Source organism: Heterodontus francisci, unplaced genomic scaffold (genome assembly GCF_036365525.1).
Source record: "Heterodontus francisci isolate sHetFra1 unplaced genomic scaffold, sHetFra1.hap1 HAP1_SCAFFOLD_43, whole genome shotgun sequence".
NCBI classification, from domain to species: Eukaryota; Metazoa; Chordata; class Chondrichthyes; order Heterodontiformes; family Heterodontidae; genus Heterodontus; species Heterodontus francisci.
Window position 1 is genome coordinate 7,268,988 of NW_027141852.1, and position 19,837 is coordinate 7,288,824.

The following is a 19,837-nucleotide window of genomic DNA, read 5'->3' on the forward strand; positions in this document are numbered from 1 at the left end:
TATATTTCAGCTGTTCCTTGTTTCACAAATATTTTGGCAGGCTTTTCAAATTTGTGAATGGGTTTCAGCTCTGACAATTTGCCGCTGTCAATCTCCACCCCATTTTCTCATTGCCCTTTGATGATCGGCGAAATAGCAGCTACCTGATTGGTGACATGAACCAGCCAATGAGATTCAGCAGACAGTAATCAATCAGAAGTAGCCGGACTGCATTCCTCCAGAAGGTAAAGCAGGGAAGTGCAGGAGGAATTCTTCACTCTTTGTGAAAGTATTTGTGAGATTGTGGAAATGTCTGGAAGAGGAGCAGGGGAGAGACCATGATCCTGTCTCAGGTAAGTTTTTGAGTAAAATGGCTGCAATCAATTCTGTAACTTCAGGCCAGGGAGTGTGTAACACCGTTCGGGTGGTGGTGAATGATATTGATGGAGATGCACCGGTTGATCGTACCTTCTTCATTAAGAAAATCCTTATTGATTGCTGTGGATTCCAAGCTGCGAACATCTTCTGCCTGCAGGACTTCCCCAGCAGTGGATATTTTGACGTGACGTCCAAGAACATGGCGGATGCATCAAGTTCCTGAAGGTGTTCAAGGAGAAGGGAAACCAGGCGCCGCTGTCGATCCTCACAATGGAGCCGCTCTTCACACTGCCATCGCAACGTGACCGTGTGGTGAGAAGCCACCTCTACAACCCCCATGTTCCTGTCGTGGATGTACTCACCTTCCTCACCAGGTATGTCGAGGTGGCCGGCAGCAGCACTGATGTCAAGGACCCATTTGGGAATTGGACCAGTTAGCGGCAGGTCAAGGTGACCTTGAAGGTCAATGCCAACGGAGCCATCATCCATCCTCCCTCCAGCTTCACTTTCGGGGGAAGTCGAGGCTTCATGGTCTATGCGGAGCAGCCAAGAGTTTGTTGTACCTGCGGCAAATCTGGTCTTGTGGCAGCTAACTGCAGCACAGTCGTCTGCAAGAACTGCAAGAAGGAAGGCCATCACACCAAGGACTGTAAACAGAGTAAGTGCTGCAACCTGTGAGGTGGGGCAGGCCACCTCTACAAAACCTGCCCAAACGCTGCCTCAGTTATGCTCAGGCAGCAAGGACCAAGGAAAGTCTGGGTTAAGGAACGGTGAACACGTCTGGTGCTGGGAGGGAAACAAGCAATCCTCCCCACAGCGATGAAAGTCTATCTGAGAAAGAGAAGAAAGGGGAGGCAGCTGCAACCAGTGACCCAACACCTACTCCATGCCTGGAAACTCCTCCTCCACAGACAGAATTAATGGAGGAGGAGGCAGCAGATGGACAAACAGGTCAGTGGCAGGTGGTACAAAGGAAGAACACAAAGTAAAAAGCTCCAAAAAAAGAACAGGTCACCACCCAAACCAATGGCAAGAGGAGGCTACCGTCTGAGACAGACTACAGCAGCTCCTCCTCACTGCACGAGGAAGGGCCGGAACGATGGCACCTCCAAAAGAAGCAGCAGAACTCAAAGGAGCTGGAAGATAAAGCCCCCCAGCTCCGGGGCACTGGAAGCTGTGACACGCCCAGCGCACCCCAAACCAAAAGCATGGAACCCAAGGAGATGCTCAGTGCACCCCAGCTCCGGGAGACCGAGAGCAGCGAAGTGTCCTGCGCACTCCAGCTCCAGCTCCGGGAAGTCAGGAACAGTGATGTCTTCGAGGAGGGACCGAGGGGAAAGACACCAACAGCAGAGGACAACCCAAGCCTTGCTGCCAACAAGACCCGTCCCCCACCTGCCGATGTCACCCCAGTGGAACAAAACCCTCATGAATAACCATGAGGGGTTTCTGGGCTCAACGAATGTGAAACAGCTTGCGGACACGATGGGTTTGCAGGAACATACTCAAGGACTGGGACTAGCAAGGACACCTGGTGTGGTAAGCAACACCCAACTTTATAGTGGATATAAAGAACGCTTCGATTAACATGCATTGTGTTAAATCCACCACGTGATGTGTTTCAACCTTGGATGACTTCGCAAAGGTCAAAGCCGGCGTACTGTTTTGTCAGGAGTGTGGAATCCTGCACCGCAGCACTTACAGGCAATGGTCTCACGGGCCATCGATCTGGTCCAGAGGAAATGATTCCTGTTCCTCCGGCCTGGGTATTCTGCTGTGGGGAGGCAATTTAACCATCTCTGAAGTTAAGATGCTGGTGGGCGGTCGCCTTCTCGTAGCAGATGTAATGTACAACAATGCTCCGCTCCAGTTAAGCAACGTATATGCCCCGGTCCAATGCAGCGAGAGGCTGACCATCCTCCAGCAACTCCCACTGCTGCTGGCGACATCCAGGCCGGTCATTCTTGGAGGTGACTTCAACTGCATCATTGATGCAGCTGGACGATCTGGCAGTGACGACAGAAAACTGGACGCTACGCCCAGATTCTTAAAGGAAACAGTATAAAATGCCAAACTGCACAATGTCTTCAGCAAACCTGCAGACGGAGTGCAGCGTAGATACACCTGGTCAAGATCGGACGGGTCTGCCCGTTCCAGGATTGACTTCCTGTATGTGTCCCCTGCTTTCACGGTCAGATCCACCGACGTCAAGCCGGTGTTCTTCTCCGACCACTGCCTCTTACTGGTTGACTGTCACTTACAGGATGACCAGCGGGTTAGCAGGGGGACATGGAAGCTCAATGCTACACTGCTAACCCCAGAGAACATTGTGGAACTCAAAAGAGATTGAAAAAGTTGGAGAACAGTGAGACCCTCTTTGAGTATCCGGTGCACTGGTGGGAAGCGATCAAGGAGAACATCAAGAGGTTATTTATCTCCAAAGGTGTTCAGAGGGTAAGAGAGACAGAGGGAAATGTCCGCACTCCAGAAAAGAATGCAAAATCTGCTCCGGCTGCAGTCGATGGGTGTCGAGGTCAAGGAGGTGCTCCAAGAGGTGAAGAGCCAGCAGGCCTCGGTCTTTGCCACGGAGGCCTCCAAGATCATCTTCCGGTCCAGAGTCTGCTCCATTGAGCAGGATGAGACGTGCTTGCGTTTCTTCTTCCAAAAGGTACACAGAGAGAGCTCTGTGATCAGCAGCCTGAAGGAAGAGGATGGCTCGGTCACAACTTCACACTCTGACATACTAAGGATTAGCAAATCCTTGAATGCTGGGCTGTAAGACGTGAAGTCTATGGACAGCACGTCCTCCCAGTCCTTCCTGTCATCTATCACAGAGGTCTTAGATGACAGCATGCAGGAGAATCTGGACAAACCGCTAACTCTGGACAAGCTGACAAAGGCCATCAAGTCATTTGAGATGAAGAAAACTCCCGGAAGCGACGGCTTACCAGTTGAGTTGTATTCGGCCCTGTGGGACTGGGTCAGCCCAGACCTGCTGGAAGTGTACGAGAGTACGCTCCTGGCCGGCAGCATGTCAGAATCCATGAGGAAAGGCATCATCACCCTCATCTACAAGCAGAAGGGGGAGAGGGCAGAAATCAGAAATTGGCGGCCCATCTCACTGCTTAATGTAGACTACAAAATTCTGTCCAAAGTCATCGCCAGTCGAGTCAAGACTGCTCTGGAGTTGGTGATTCACCCTGATCAGACCTGTACTGTACCCAGCAGGAAGATCTCTGATAGCTTTGCGCTACTCAGGGATACGATCGCCTATGTATGGGTCAGGAGGGTGGACACCTGCCTCATCAGCCTGGACCAGGAGAAGGCGTTTGACAGGATATCGCACACATACATGATGGATGTGCTCTCCAAAATGGGGTTTGGGGAGGGAATCTGCAATTGGATCAAACTGCTCTGCACAAACATCAGTAGTACAGTCCAAACAATTGGGTGGGAATCAGAAAGTTTCCAATCAAATCTGGAGTCAGACAGGGCTGTCCTCTTTCCCCTGCCTTGTGTGTTTGCTGTATCGAACCCTTTGCTGAGTCTATTTGGAAGGATGCGGGCATAAGAGGGGTGACAATCCCAGGCAGTAGAGTCACTCAGGTCAAAGCCTTCCTGTACATAGATGATGTTGCAGTATTCTGATCGGATCCGCTGTCCATTCACAGACTGATGAGCATCTGCGACCAGTTCGAACTGGATTCGGGAGCCAATGTTAACCATGGCAAAAGCGAGGCCATGTTCCTTGGAAACTGGGCTGACCGATCCTTTGTCCCCTTCACCGTCAGGTCAGACTACCTGAAGGTGCTGGGGATATGCTTTGGCAGGGCCGGGACGTGCACCAAAACCTGGGAGGAGCGAGCAGCCAGGGTACAACATAAACTGAGCAAGTGGGAGCAGCGATCTCTCTCTATTATGGGTAAGAACCTGGTCATCAGGTGCAAGGTGCTCACGTTGTTGCTGTAAGTGGCACAGGTCTGGCCCATACCCCACTCCTGTGCTGTGGCGATCACCCGAGCCATTTCCCGCTTTATCTGAAGACGCAAAATGGACAGGGTCCGGAGGGACACGATGTTCAAACCTCTGAATGAAGGCGAAAAAATGTACTCAACATCGCCCTCAACCTGATGGCCGCCTTAGTATGTGGCTGCATCAAGCTGTGCGTAGAGCCCCAGTATGCAAGCACCAACTGTCACTATGTGCTGAGGTTCTATCTGACCCCGGTGTTGCGAAGGATGGATCTGGTCACATTGCCACGGAACGCTCCATCCAGTTGGACTGTGCGTTCGTGGAAATGTTTGTGTGGAAAAACACCTTTGACTACCAATCCATCAGGCAGTGGTCTGCACGGAATGTCCTCAAGTATATTTTTGGAAAAGAAAAGTCTGGAAGAGGAAAGACCGGCGGGAAAGCTCGGTCCAAGGCCAAGTCTCGCTCCTCCCGGGCTGGACTGCAGTTCCCGGTGGGCCGTGTTCACAGGCTCCTGAGAAAGGGCAACTATGCTGAGCGTGTGGGTGCCGGAGCCCCGGTCTATCTGGCTGCTGTGCTGGAGTATCTGACCGCTGAAATCCTCGAGTTGGCCAGTAACGCGGCCCAGGACAACAGGAAGACCCGCAACATCCTCAGACACCTACAGCTGGCTGTCCAGAATGACGAGGAGCTCACCAAGCTGCTGGGAGGGGTGACCATCACTCAGGGCTGGGTGCTGCCTAATATCTAGGCCATGCTGCTGCCCAAGAAAACCAGCGCTCCGGGCACAAAAACCAAGGCAATCTGCCAGGATTTTATCAAATACCCAAAGGTTCTTTTCAGAGCCACCCACAGTATCATTCTTGTAAATCTCCTCTGTACTCTCTACACAGCAATTATGTCCTTTCTGTAATGTGATGACCAGAACTGTACGCAATACTCCAGCTGTGGCCAAACCACCGTTTTAAACAGTTCTCGCATTACATCCCTGCTTTTGTCGACCAAGAAAGGAAAGCATTCCATATGCCTTCTTCACCACTCTGTCTACCTATCCTGTCACTTTCAGGGACCTGTACTCCAAAGTCTCTCACTTCTTCTACCCATCTCAATATCATCCCGTTAATTGTGTATTCCCTTGCTTTGTTTGCCCTCCCCAAATGCATTACCTCACACTTCTCCAGATTGAATTCCATTTGCCACTTTTCCACCCACTCAATTAATCCATTCATATCATTCTGAAGTCTGCAGCCATCCTCCTCACTATCAATTACACGGCCAATTTTTGTGTCATCAGCAAATTTCCCAATCATAGCTCCCACATTTAATTCCAAATAATTAATTTTTTTTTGAAGAGATACAGCACTGAAACAGGCCCTTCGGCCCACCGAGTCTGTGCCGACCATCAACCATCCATGTTATACTAATCCTACACTAATTCCATATTCCTACCACATCCTCACCTGTCCCTATATTTCTCTACCACCTTCGTAGGGACAATTTATAATGGCCAATTAACCTATCAACCAGCAAGTCTTTGGCATGTGGGAGGAAACTGGAGCACCCAGAGGAAACCCACACAGACACAGGGAGAACTTGCATACTCCACACAGGCAGTGCCCAGAATTGAACCCGGGTCGCTGGAGCTGTGAGGCTGCGGTGCTAACCGCTGCGCCACTGTGCTGCCCGTCTGGTAATATACACCACAAACAGCAAGGGACCCAACACTGAGCCCTGTGGAACGCCACTGAAAACTGCTTTCCATTCGCAAAAACATCCGTTGACTACTCTCCTTTGTTTCCTGTCACTGAGTCAATTTTGGATCCAACCTGCCACATTCCCCTGTATCCCATGGGCTTTCATTTTATTGATCAGACTGCCATGTGGGACCTTATCAAATGCCTTACTAAAATCCATGTAAACCACATCCACCGCACTATCCTCATCAATGTTCCTTGTTACTTCCTCAAAAAACTCAATAAAGTTAGTGAGACATGACCTTCCCTTAACAAATCCATGCTGACTATCCCTGATTAATCCGTGCCTTTCGAAGTGGTAGTTTATCCTGTCCCTCAGAATTGATTCGAATCATTTACCCACCACTGAGGTCAGACTTACCACATCCTTTTAAAATAATAGTACAACGTTCGCAGACCTCCAATCCTCCGGCACCTCCCCCATATCCAGTGAGGATTTGAAGATGATCCTCAGCGCATCCACTATTTACTCCCTGGCTTCCTTTAACAACCTCAGATGCAAACCATCTGGCCCTGGTGATTTATTCATTTTCAAGGATGTCAGACTCTCTAGTACTTCCACTCTCATTATGCTTATCGTATCTAATATTTCACACTCCTCTTCTTTTACTACAATGTCTGCATCATCCCTCTCCTTTGTGAAGGCAGAGACAAAAAACTCATTAAGAACCCCGCCCACATCTTCTGGATCCACACAGAAGTTCCCTTGTACATCTCTGATAGGCCATACCCTTTCCTTAGTTATCCTCTTGCTCTTAATGGACTGATAAAACATCCTTGGGTTTCCTTCAAGTAGTTGTATCCAGTCCACATCCACCAAATCACTCTCAGTTTTGTAAAATTTGCCTTCCCCCAATTTAGAACTTTTACTTTTCGAGCTGCCCTGCCATTACTAAGCTTTACAAACTCATTATTGCTCGTGTAATAAGTGTAATAAGTAGAATAATTTACCAGTTACTCACCGATCAGCTTCTTCCGCTGTACCATGGAGGCTGAAAAGGCAGAAGAGACCAAAGAGCACCTCTTTCCCCTAGTCAGTGAAGTCCCTCACACATCAACTCACAGCTTTACACTCTGTCCAAACAGCACTTTCTAATTAGTAATTATTCATAAATTACACTAACTAAAACATTAGTAACCTGACCAATTACAAGGTAGCGATTTGAGGGTTTTTAAACAAAGAGCTTTTTTCCCTATCCCAAAGGCTCTTTTCAGATCCACCCACAGTATCTGAAAGGGCTGATTACTGTCTGAAGTCTGCTGTACCCACACCTCTGTCTATCCCTCTTCATCCAGAACAACCAGTGATATCTTCCATTCCTTTCACCATCATGTGTTTAACTCGCTTCTCCTTATAGACAGTCAGATATCAATGTAATAATGAAATGATCTGTGTCAGTGCTGGCCATTTCCCTGTCCTGATTTCAGACCCCACTCTGGACACTTGTTTCCCATTCCAGGACCTTCTTGTATTAATATTCAGCACCACCTGTCAGTCAGAAACTTGTCTCAATGAACCGATCCTTTTACTGAACTTCCAACTGCTGCTGTCTAGTTCTCGAGGGAAAGAGCTGCACACTGTGTAAGGATGTGAGGGGAATGTAACCCGGCTGCTGGTGAGAAGGTCCCGTCTTCTCAATCAAAAGCCTTTTATTTTACTACAGTGATTCCCAGATTCCCAGCTGGTCTGTTGAGGATTTTGTTTTCACAGAAATATCTTGTTAAATACAAATCTGATTCCAACATGTCAGTAACAGGACAGAATGGGAACCTTTTAAAAGGATGAAGCAACTATTTCAGTGGCTTCTCACTGTTCCCCTGAAGCCTGTGTGAAGGGGAATTACCAATAGTCTGTAATTTATTACTTCCACACCGAGTTTGAGTTATTTGTCGCGTGAAAGATTGCTGAACGGAGTGTTTTACTGTCAGTTACGGATGAGAAGTTGACAAAAATTGGCAAAATAAAGCTGTTCATAAAATAGCACCAGCAATTTGAGTCGGTAAAAGCAAAATTGTGTTTTAAAAGTTTATTTAAACCGCTACGGGAAAATAGATTTTTATGTACTTTTCCAGTCGATCACTTCTTTTCCACAGTGAAATTGGCGGCTTTCACAAATTCAAATATTCTGCCAGGTTGATGGGTTCAACCAATGATTTTTTGTATTTTGTGCTTCGAGATTCTCTGATTGAATCATTCATATAAGCTAATGGCTGTGTGGCCTAATGGACTTCGGTATATTCTATGAAGTTATCAGAAGATTGCAGGTTCGAGTCCTGCCACGGTCATTTTGACCCAAAAGGATTATGCAGGAATTTGGGGATTGAGTCGGGGACTGAACAGATTGGAAACCCGACATGGACTTGATGGGGCGAATGGCCTCCTCATGTGCTGTCACTGACTTTGTGAGAAGAGGGTGAGCAATCAGAAGTGGGCTGGGGTTACAGCGGGTTCAAACTGCAGGAATTCCAGGTCCCTGAATGACTGAGCTGAAACTGATCAGTTTCACTGCAGGAAACACCGTCTCGGGGGAAATAACATCACAAATAATTCCATTTGACTAATTATTCAATTATTAAACAATGGGCAGATGTGAAGGTGCGATGTTACTTTTCACTGTGAGGGGAGAATCCGCCATCTGGGTAAATCAGCAACTTTATAACATCGTCTGTACGTTTAGAAAAGAAACGATGAAAACTCTCCCCATAACCCTGGTGCGGTGGAAAGGCTCAATTCAGAGATTGGAATATAACGAGAGCACAACATAAATCATTAACTGATATTTCCGGCATAAAACACACCCCAGCTCCCGTTCCCATGTCACTGCTGTCCCTATGAGGCGGTGGGTGACTCTGAAAAGAGACTTTGTTTTGTGTTTCTGCAGGAAAACCACAAAGATCCTCCCAGGCAGTGAAACTCATCTTCCCAGAATCTCCATACCAGATTGAAACAGAAAACACAAAGACAGTGAGAAAGTTCCAGAGAGTTACTGAGCATTAAAACCAATGAAATAAACCAATTCTAGAGAGATGTTGGTGCAGTTTTTTCAGAGAGATTGTGGGTGGCTCTTAAAAGAGCTGTTGTGTTTCGAGTGTTTTCACTACATGGTGGAGTTTTCCTTGGAGTTGATGTAGATGGTCACTCACTTTGTCCCTTCTCACATTCCGAGCGCTTTGTTGGGTGGAAATATTTATTCAGGCAGTTTCAACAGCTCAGAGCCGACATTGAGTCAGAAACCATAAATGGGAGTACGGGACACAGACAAGGAATTTACGCTGGACCTTTAGAAATCTCACTGGTTATAGGCCTCAGTTAGAGCGTAGTGTCTAATTCCATGCTCCACACTTTAGCAGGAATGTCAAGGCCTTAGAGAGGGTGCAGAGGAGATTTACTGGAATGGTATCAGAAATGCAGGAATTCAGCTAATGTGGAAAGAATAGGGGTCTGGGGTGTGTGAAGCTGGGGTCCTTCTTCTTAGAGCAGAATGGCAGTTAATAGTTGCGTTCAACATTGTGAAGAGTTTTTATATGAATAAAGAAGTTTGACTGCAATTAGACAGAGCCTTGTTGAGATCACACATTATGGGCAGCACAGTGGCGCAGTGGTTAGCACCGCAGCCTCACAGCTCCAGCAACCCGGGTTCAATTCTGGGTACTGCCTAGGTGGAGTTTGCAAGTTCTCCCTGTGTCTGTGTGGGTTTTCTCCAGGTGCTCCGGTTTCTTCCCACAAGCCAAAAGACTTGTTGGTAGGTAAACTGGCCATGATAAATTGTCCCTGGTTTAGGTAGGTGGGAGAGAAATATAGGGTCGGTGGGGATGTGGTAGGAATATGGGATTAGTGTCGGATTAGTATAAATGGGTGGTTGTTGGTCGGCACAGACTCGGTGGGCCGAAGGGCCTTTTTCAGTGCTGTATCTTTCTGTGACTCTAGAGATGTGGATGCTCGTTGGGTATATCCAAGAGAGAGATCGATAGGTTTTTGGATACTAAGGGAATCAAGGGATCTGTGCTAGTGTGGCAAGATGGAGTTGATGTAGAAAATCAGCTGTGATCTTATTGAATGGCAGAGCTATTTCGATGGGCCGAATGGCCCACTCCTATTTTTTATGTAACGTTCCATTCCTCTCAGGGAATATTTTATTTTCAAAAAGAGAAATACTGCACACACTGGAAATCTGAATAATAACAGAAGATTCTGGAAACACTCAGCAGTTCCAGCAGTATCTGTGTAGAGAGGAAGGTAGGAGCAATGTTTCAGGTCTATAGAAGGGTCACAGAACTGGACCATTACCCCGAGCTTCTCTTCTCCACAGTTGTTTCCGGACTGGCTGAGTGTTTTCAGTATTTTAGGCTTTTTCTTTCTGTATTTCATCCATTTCCCACTTGACTATTTGCTGTGAAACTTTCAGCGTTGTGCTCAATTCCTGGTGTCGTTGTGTTTCCTTTATTTGAAGTAATGTAAATAGTATCCTGAAATGAATTTGCCAAATGGTTGGGCAAATTGTTACAACCAGTTTTTGAGCAAGTTCTCCACATGCACAGTGAAGGATTCCTTCACATTTGCGAAGACCATACAGGACTTGCATATCGATAGCAATGCCGTGTCCATGTGTCATTTGACATTGCGAGCCTATTCACCAATGTACCACTTCAGGAAGCCATAGATATTTGCACTGCAGTGCTATATCATGGTGATCTAGACCCGTCACCATTGTGTGAATCAGTATTCATTGAACTTATGAACTCGGCAACTTGCACAGTTGGGTTCAGTTTTATTGACACCATGTATCGCTGGTGTTGCCATGGGATCACCTCTAGGCCCAGCTCTCACAAACATCTTTGTTGGATTCCATGACAAACCTGTTTTTAAGGGAATGACACCTAACCTCCGACCTCTTGCATATTTCCAATATGTAGATGATACGTTTGCTAAATTTGAATCCGCAGCTGCATGAAATAATTTCCTTGCACGTCTTCATGGGCTCCATCCTACACTCAAATTCACCTTTGGAATGGAGCAGTCAAATGAGTTCCCTTTCCTTGATGTACTAGTTGAGAAATCTGCTAAGGGGTTTTCTACCACGGTGTACCGCAAACCTACCTTCACTGGTCAAAACACGCGTTAGGATTATTACAGTTCCACGCGCTATAAGATTGGTCTTATCGACAACCTCATAAATAGGGCTGAGCCATTTGCTCACCATGCAAGCTTGATGCTGAAATAGGGTGAATCAAAGACATCCTGCATTACAATGGCTACACTGATCAGATCATTTCTCACTGAGTATCGCACAAACCTATAAACGGGCTGAAGGACGTCATTTTGAGCCCTGAAAAGTGCCCAGTCTCCCTCAAATTACCCTGGAAGGGTAATATATCCCCAGTATTTGAGTAACAGGTGAAGCGTGCTGTTTCCTGCTGTTACTATGCAGGAGCAACAAGTGTGGTGTTCGCCACGAACAGGATGCTGCTGTCAAGCAAAAGAGACGTCCTGCCTATCACACAAATAAGTAACGTGATATATGAATTTTAATACCAGTGTGATGCTAGGTTTCTAGACCGTACATCCCAAAACTGGTGGATTGTATCAAATAACATGTCCCTTCCGCTGTTCGCAATGGGCCCTACCCAACCAACCCGTGCTTGCAAAACTCAAAACACAGTATCCAACATGAGATGTGATTCCACAATAGGACAACATTTGCTAAATAATTCTCAGTGTGCTAAGAATTACACTGACAACCAATTTAAGACTGTCAGTAGGGCTCGCAGTGTGGTGCACTGGTGTGTCCTGTAAACTACAGGTATTAATACACAGGGCCCTGTTCTTTGCAGACAGAAAGAACATGCACACATGTTGTGCCAGTTTCAGCTAAACAAAATAAGTGACAGCCATTCAAAGCTCCTTCCACAGGGCAATGGCTTGACCAATCAGAGTCAAGCTGCCTGGTTTAAATTTCAAACAAAGCTGGGCAGTTATCTGTCAGTTACCAAAAACTGATGGATTCTGAATGGCAATGCCTCGACCAATCAGAGTTCACTTGCCAACCAATCAGCACTCTCTTCTCATACAGAAGAAAGTTGTTGTTTTCCCTTAAATTGGTATTCTTGTGGATTGCCCTGCTGAGTGCAAGACGAAAACAACTGGCTACCAAAGTTTGGACAACATGTCACTATTTTCACGAAATGATTACTTTTATTTTCAATATAAAAATATAAAGCAATATGAGTGTAACATTTACAGACAAATTCTATTACCTCACATTGCCTGATTCTTTCACACTGACAGACTATGTGAACTACTGTCCCGATTTTGCAGTTCTCACTTCCAGTTAGCAAATGTCAGCAATCTGTGATACAGTGCAGTTTACAGACCAGACCGTCAATCACAACATGCAATAATTGTTCAGCTTATGTTGGACTGGTGGGATTTAGAAATACTAGGAATTGAGATGAGCTGTTATTGCATTTAATTATTTGTTTCATGGGATGTGGACGTCGCCAGCCAGGCCAGCATTAATTGTCCATCCCTAATTGCCCATGAGAAGGTGGTGGTGAGCTTCCTTCTTGAACCACTGCAGTCCATGTGGGGTAGGTACACCCACAGTGCTATTAGGAAGGGAGTTCCAGGATTTTTACCCAGCGACAGTGAAGGAAGGAATGGCGATATAGTTCCAAGTCAGGATGATGTGTAGCTTGGAGGAGAACTTTCAGGTGGTGGTATTCCCATGCATCTGCTGCCCTTGTCCTTCTAGGCAGTAGAGGATGCAGGTTTGGAAGGTGCTGCCTGAGTAGCCTTGGTGCATTGTTGCAGTGCATCTTGTAGATGGTACACACTGCTGCCACTGTACGTCAGTGGTGAAGGGAGTGAATGTTGTGGACGGGGTGCCAATCAAGCGTGTTGCTTTGTCCTGGATGGTGTCGAGCTTCTTGAATGTTGTTGGAGCTGCACCCATCCGGGCAAGTGGATAGTATTCCATCACACTCCAGACTTGTGCCTTGTAAATGGTGGACAGGCTTGGGGAGTCAGGAGGTTAGTTACTCACCGCATGATTCCTATCCTCTGACCAGCTCATGTAGTCACACTATTTATAAGGCTACTCCAGTTCAGTTTCTGGTCAATGGGAACCCCCAGGAAGTTGATAGTGGGGGATTCAGTGATCGTAATGCCGTTGAATGTCAATGGGAGATCGTTAGATTCTCTCTTGTTCGAGATGGTCATTGCCTGGCACTTGTGTGGCGCGAATGTTACTTGCCACTTATCAGCCCAAGCCTGGATATTGTCCAGGTCTTGCTGCATTTCTACATGGACTGCTTCAGTATCTGAGGAGTCGCGAATGGTGCTAAATTTTGCAATCATCAGTGAACATCCCCACTTCTGACCTTATGATTGAAGGAAGGTCACTGATGAAGTAGTGAAGAAGGTTGGGCCGAGGATACTACCCTGAGGAACTCCAGCAGTAATGTCCTGGAGCTGAGATGACTGACCTCCAACAATCACAACCATTTTCCTTTGTGCTAGGTACGATTCCAACCAGTGGAGAGTTTTCCTCTTGATTCCCATTGACTCCAGTTTTGCTCTGGCTCCTTGATGCCATACTCAGTCAAATGCTACCTTGATGTCAAGGGCAGACACTCTCACCTCACCTCTTGAGTTCAGCTCTTTTGTCCTTGTTTGAACCAAGGCTGTAATGAGGTCAGGAGCTGATTGGCCCTGGCGGAACCCAACTGACCGTCACTGAACAGGTTATTGCAAAGCAAGTGCCCCGTCGATGACATCTTCCATCACTATACTGATGATTGAGAGTAGACTGATGAGGCAGCAATTGGCTGGGTTGGAATTGTCCTGCTATTTGTGTACAGGACATACCTGGGCAATTTTCCACATTGCCGGGTAGATGCCAGTATTGTACCTGTACTGGAACAGCTTGGCTAGGGGCGCGGCACGTTCTGGAGCTCAGGTCTTCAGTACTATTGCTGGAATATTGTCAGGGCACGTTGCCTTTGCTGTATCCAGTGCCTTCAGTCGTTTCTTGATATCACATTGAGTGAATCGAATTGGCTGAAGACTGGCATCTGTGATGCTGGGGACTTCAGAAGGAGGCCGAGATGGATCATCAACCCAGCACTTCTGGCTGCAGATTGTTTCAAATTCTTCATCCTTGTCTTTTGCACTGATGTGCTGGGCTCCCCATCATTGAGGTTGGGGATATTTGTGGAGCCACCTCCTCCTGTTGGTTGTTTAATTGTCCACCACCATTCATCATTGGATGTGGCAGGGTGTAGATCTGATCCGTTGGTTGTGGGATCACTTAGCCCTGTCTATTACATGCTGCTTCTGCTGTTTGGCATGAAAGTAGTCCTGGGCTGTAGCTTCATCAGGCTGACGCCTCATTTCAAGGTATGCCTGGTGCTGCTCCTGGCATGCCCTCCTGCACTCTTCATTGAATTAGGGTTGATCACCCAGCTTGTTGGTAATGTTAGAGTGGGGGAATATGCCGGGCCATGAGGTTATAGAATGTGGTTGACTACAGTTCTGCTGCTGCTAATGGTCCACAGTACCTCATGGATGCCCAGTTATACATTGCTATCCCATTTAGCACAGTGGTAGTGGCACACAACACGATAGAGGGTATCCTCAATGTGAAGACAGGACTTCATCTCCACAAGGACTGAGCAGTGGTCACTCCAAACCAATACTGTCATAGACAGATGATCTGCGGCAGGCAGATTGGTGAGGCTGAGGTCAAGCATATTTTTCCCTCTTGTTAGTTCCCTCACCACCTACCGCAGACCCAATCGAGCAGCTATGTCCGTTAGGACTCGGCCAGCATGGTCAGTAGAGGTGCTACCGAGCCACTCACTGTGATAGACATTGAAATCCCCCAGCCAGACTACATTCTGGACCCTTGCCACCCTCAGTGCACCGTCCAAGTGGTGTTCATCAGTCTCTCGCTGTCTCTTGCTGGTTTGCTCAGTACCTTTCTCTGTCTGTTCCTTTCTGGGTCCGAATGATCTCTATCCGGTTTTCTGTGTGTCTTTCTCTGCCTGCCTCATTGTCGGTGCTGTTACTCTGTGTCCTTGTGTCATTGTGCAGTGAGGGTGAGTCCGTCAGCACGTGTGTTGCTGAGTCCGGGATTCTTGAGAAATCCGACTACAATCCTATTTTTATAAAAACATTGGGGAAATGAACATATTTCACTAACGGGCAGCTAAAATTTAAAACAGCAGTTAGCAGAGTGGTGCAGCGGAAGTGTGCTGGGCCCATAACCCAGAGGTCGTTGGATCGAAGCCGTTCTCTGCTATTTATGCTTCGTAACAATGCAAACTGTTCACTTTCAAAACACCAAGTATTTCCCCATAATAACAAGATGCTTCCAAAGGCACTCTTTTGCAATCAGCTTCTTCCTTCTACTGAACACATCAATCAGTAACAACTCACTTTTGCTCACACGAACACAAGCTGCAAACACGGACCAGCCGAGTCTCTCCCACTTTGTCAACCCCTTCCTGCAGAGCCTCCTCTCCACCACCAGATGGTGATGTTGGCCACAATAAAACCAGGACAAATGGTCACAGTGAGGAGACGGTCAGTAACAGAAAATAAAACAATAACAGGGAAAACCTTTACACAACAACAGGGTGCATCTTTACACAACAGAAAACATATTTACACACCAGGAAATACCTTTAGACAACAGGGAGAACACAATCATACAAATGCCTTGTTTCTCCGTCTCAGTCTCGTTGTCTCTCTCTCTGTCCCTCAGTTTTGCTTCCTCAGAGTCTATTGGTTTTCTGTGTGTTTTTCTGTCTGTCCCGTTGTCGATGGTGCTACTCAGCGTCCTTGTAACATTGTGTAGCCAGGCTGAGCCTCCCAACACCTGTATTGCTGTAATAAAAACAGAAAATGCTGGAAATGCTCAGTAGGTCTGGCAGCATATGTGGAGAAAGAAACAGTTAACAGTTCAGATCTGTTTCCTTAGCTCACATTAACTTTGTTCTCTCTCAACAGATGCCGCCAGACCTGCTGACTATTTCAAGCATTTTCTGTTTATGTTTCAGATTTCCAGCATCTGCAGTATTTTGCTTTTGTACGTGTGTTGCTATGTCTGGGACTGTTTGAGTGCAATGCTATTGCTTTATAAACAGCGTTGAAACAAACATTTATCTCGCTAACACACAGCACTAATACACAGCTGGATAGAAACAGCAGCCTGCAGCAGAGGGCGCAGTGGAAGTTTATTAACACAAATAATTCACCAACACTATATTTACTGCTGTCCCCAATCACACCACGCTTCGTCTTAACACGTTTTACTCTTTATTTGCATCAACATCTTCCTTCCAGTAAACACTTCAATTTGGAACACAGCTTCCAAATCACCTTTATTCACAAACCCCAACACACACCAGCCCAGACTTTCCCCTTCCTGTCAACCCATTCCTGCATCACTGCCTCTCCACCAACAGTTGTTGCTAGTATCATACAATCATAGAATGGCTGCAGCACAGAAGGAGGCCATTCAGCCTGTCGAACCCGTGCTGGCTCTCTGTTAGAGCACTAAAATAAAAGCAAAATACTGCGGATGCTGGAAATCTGAAACAAAAACAAGAAATGCTGGATTCACTCAGCAGGTCTGGCAGCATCTGTGGAAAGGTCACTGACCCGAAACGTTAACTCTGCTTCTCTTTCCACAGATGCTGCCAGACCTGCTGAGTGAATCCAGCATTTCTTGTTTTTGTCTCTGTTAGAGCAACTCACCTCATTTCACTCCCCAGTCAGTTCAATTTTGGAGGTGGGAAAACTTCTCGAAAGAATAATTCGGGACAAAATTAATAGTCCCATGGGCAAATGTGGGTTAATTCAAGAAAGCCAGCATGGATTTCTTAAGGGAAAATCATGTTTAACTGTCCTGCTGGAGTTTTTTGATGAGATAACAGAGAGGGTTGATGAGGGCAATGCTGTTGATGTGGTCCACATGGACTTTCAAAAGGTCTGGCAACATCTGAAAGGTCACTGACCTGAAACGTTAACTTTGCTTCTCTCTGTACAGATGCTGCCTGACCTGCTGAGTATTTCCAGCATTTCTTGTTTTCATTATGGCACTAGTTCCCTTTTCAAACTTACAGAATTAACCACAATAGTGTACTCTGAGATTCAAGTTAAATATCAGCCCAATATTTACACACATTATGAGTTTATAAGTTTCAGTATTAATTCCCATAGTGCATCCTGACATATTCTTTTTCTTTTGGGCCTCCTTATCTCGAGAGACAATGGATACGCGCCTGGAGGTGGTCAGTGGTTTGTGAAGCAGCGCCTGGAGTGGCTATAAAGGCCAATTCTGGAGTGACAGGCTCTTCCACAGGTGCTGCAGAGAAATTTGTTTGTTGGGGCTGTTGCACAGTTGGCTCTCCCCTTGCGCCTCTGTCTTTACATTAGATATAACATAGCATAAGAACAGAAGAAATAGGAGCAGGAGTAGGCCATTCGGCCCCTCAAGCCTGCCCTGCCATTCAGTAAGATCATGGCTGATCTGCCCCAGACCTCAACTCCTCTTTCATGCCAGCTCTTCATAGACCTCAACTCTCCAATATTTCAAAAATCTATTTACATCCTCTTTAAATACTTTCAGTGATTTAGCCTCCAATACTGTCTGGGGTAGAGAATTCCAGACATTCACTCCCCTCTGAGAGAATAAATTCCTTTGCATCTCAGTTTAAATGAGTGTCCCCTTATTCTGTAACTATGTCGCCTAGTTTGAGATTCCCCCATTAGTGGAAACATCTTCTCAACATCGACCCTGTTAATAAAAACAAGAAATGCTGGAAATACTCAGCAGGTCTGGCAGCATCTGTGAAGAGAGAAGCAGAGTTAATGTTTCAGGTCAGAGACCCTTCTTCACCCTGTTAAGCACCCTCAGAATCTTGTACGTTTCAGAAAGAGCACCCCTCATTCTTCTAAACACGAATGAATAACCTGTTTAGCCGTTCTTCATAAGTCAACCCCTTCATCCCAGGAATCAGCTGAGTGAATCGCTTTTGAACTCCTCCAATGCCAGTACATCCTTTCTTAAGTCTAAATCTCAAGTGCGTCATCAGATTGAGAGAATCTGAAAGATAGCATAACCTGAGATACAAACTGAGATTTCAGTTTAAAACTCCCCTGGATTGTGAAACTAAAAGATACAATAGCAATTCAATTTGTATAGACTGTGCTTTGGATCATATTCCAACCCTCATACAGTATCAGACTGGAAGATACTGTAGCAATTCCATTAGTGCAGACTCAGCTCTACATTACAGAGCAGGGAACATATTTAAACAACCCGGAACACTTTTACACAAGACGGATCATATTTACACAACTGAGAAGATCTTTCCCCAACAGGGAACCATTTTACACAATAACAGAGAACATCTTTACACAACAGCGAATATAGTTACACAACAGCGAACATATTACACAGCAGGAAATATCTTTAAAAGAACACAGGGAACATCTTTACACAACAGAGAACACAATTACATAAGTCATCAGTCTTTCGCTGTCCCTTGCTGGTTTGCTCAGGACCTTTCTCTGTCTGTTCCTTTCTGAGTCCTGATAATATCTTCCTGGTTTTCTGTGTGTCTTTCTCTGTCTGTTCCTTTCTGCGTCCTGATAATCTCTTCCTGGTTTTCTGTGTGTCTTTCTCTGTCTGTTCCCTTCTGGGTCCGAATGATCTCTACCCGGTTTTCTGTGTGTCTTTCTCTGCCTGCCTCATTGTCGGTGCTGTTACTCTGTGTCCTTGTGTCATTGGGCAGTGAGGGTGAGTCCGTCAGCACGTGTGTTGCTGAGTCCGGGATTCTTGAGAAATCCGACTCCAATCCTATTTTTATAAAAACATTGGGGAAATGAACATATTTCACTAACAGGCAGCTAAAATTTAAACCAGCAGTTAGCAGAGTGGCGCAGCGTCAGCGTGCTGGGTCGATGGATCGAAACCGTTCTCTGCTATTTATGTTTGGTCGGAAGACAAACAGTTCACTTTCAAAACATCAAGTGTTTCCCCATAATAACAAGATGCGCTCGATTGCGATCAGCTTTTTCCTTCTCGTGAACACATCAATCAGTAACAACTCACTTTTGCTCACACGAACACAAGCTGCAAACACGGACCAGCCGAGTCTCTCCCACTTTGTCAACCCCCTTCCTGCAGAACCTCCTCTCCACCACCAGATGGTGATGTTGGCCACAATAAAAACAGGACAAATGGTCACAGTGAGGAGACGGTCAGGAACAGAAAATAAAACAAAAACAGGGAAAACCTTTGCACAACAACAGGGGACATCTTTACACAACAGAAAACATATTTACACAACAGGAAATACCGTTATACAACAGGGAGAACACAATCATACAAATGCATTGTTTCTCCATCTCAGTTTCGTTGTCTGTCTCTCTCTCTCCGTTCCTCACTTTTATTTCCTCACAGTCTATTAGTTTTCTGTGTGTTTTTCTCTCTGTCCCGTTGTCGATGGTGTCACTCAGCGTCCTTGTAACATTGCGTAGCCAGGCTGAGCCTCCCAACACCTGTGTTATAGAAAATAGACCATAGAACAGTACAGCACAGCAATGGCCCTTCGGCCCACGATGTTGTGCCGAACCTTTAACCTACTCTAAGATCAAAACTACCTACATACCTTTCATTCTACTATCATCCATGTACCTATCCAAGAGACGCTTAAATGTCCCTAATGTATCTGCTTCTACT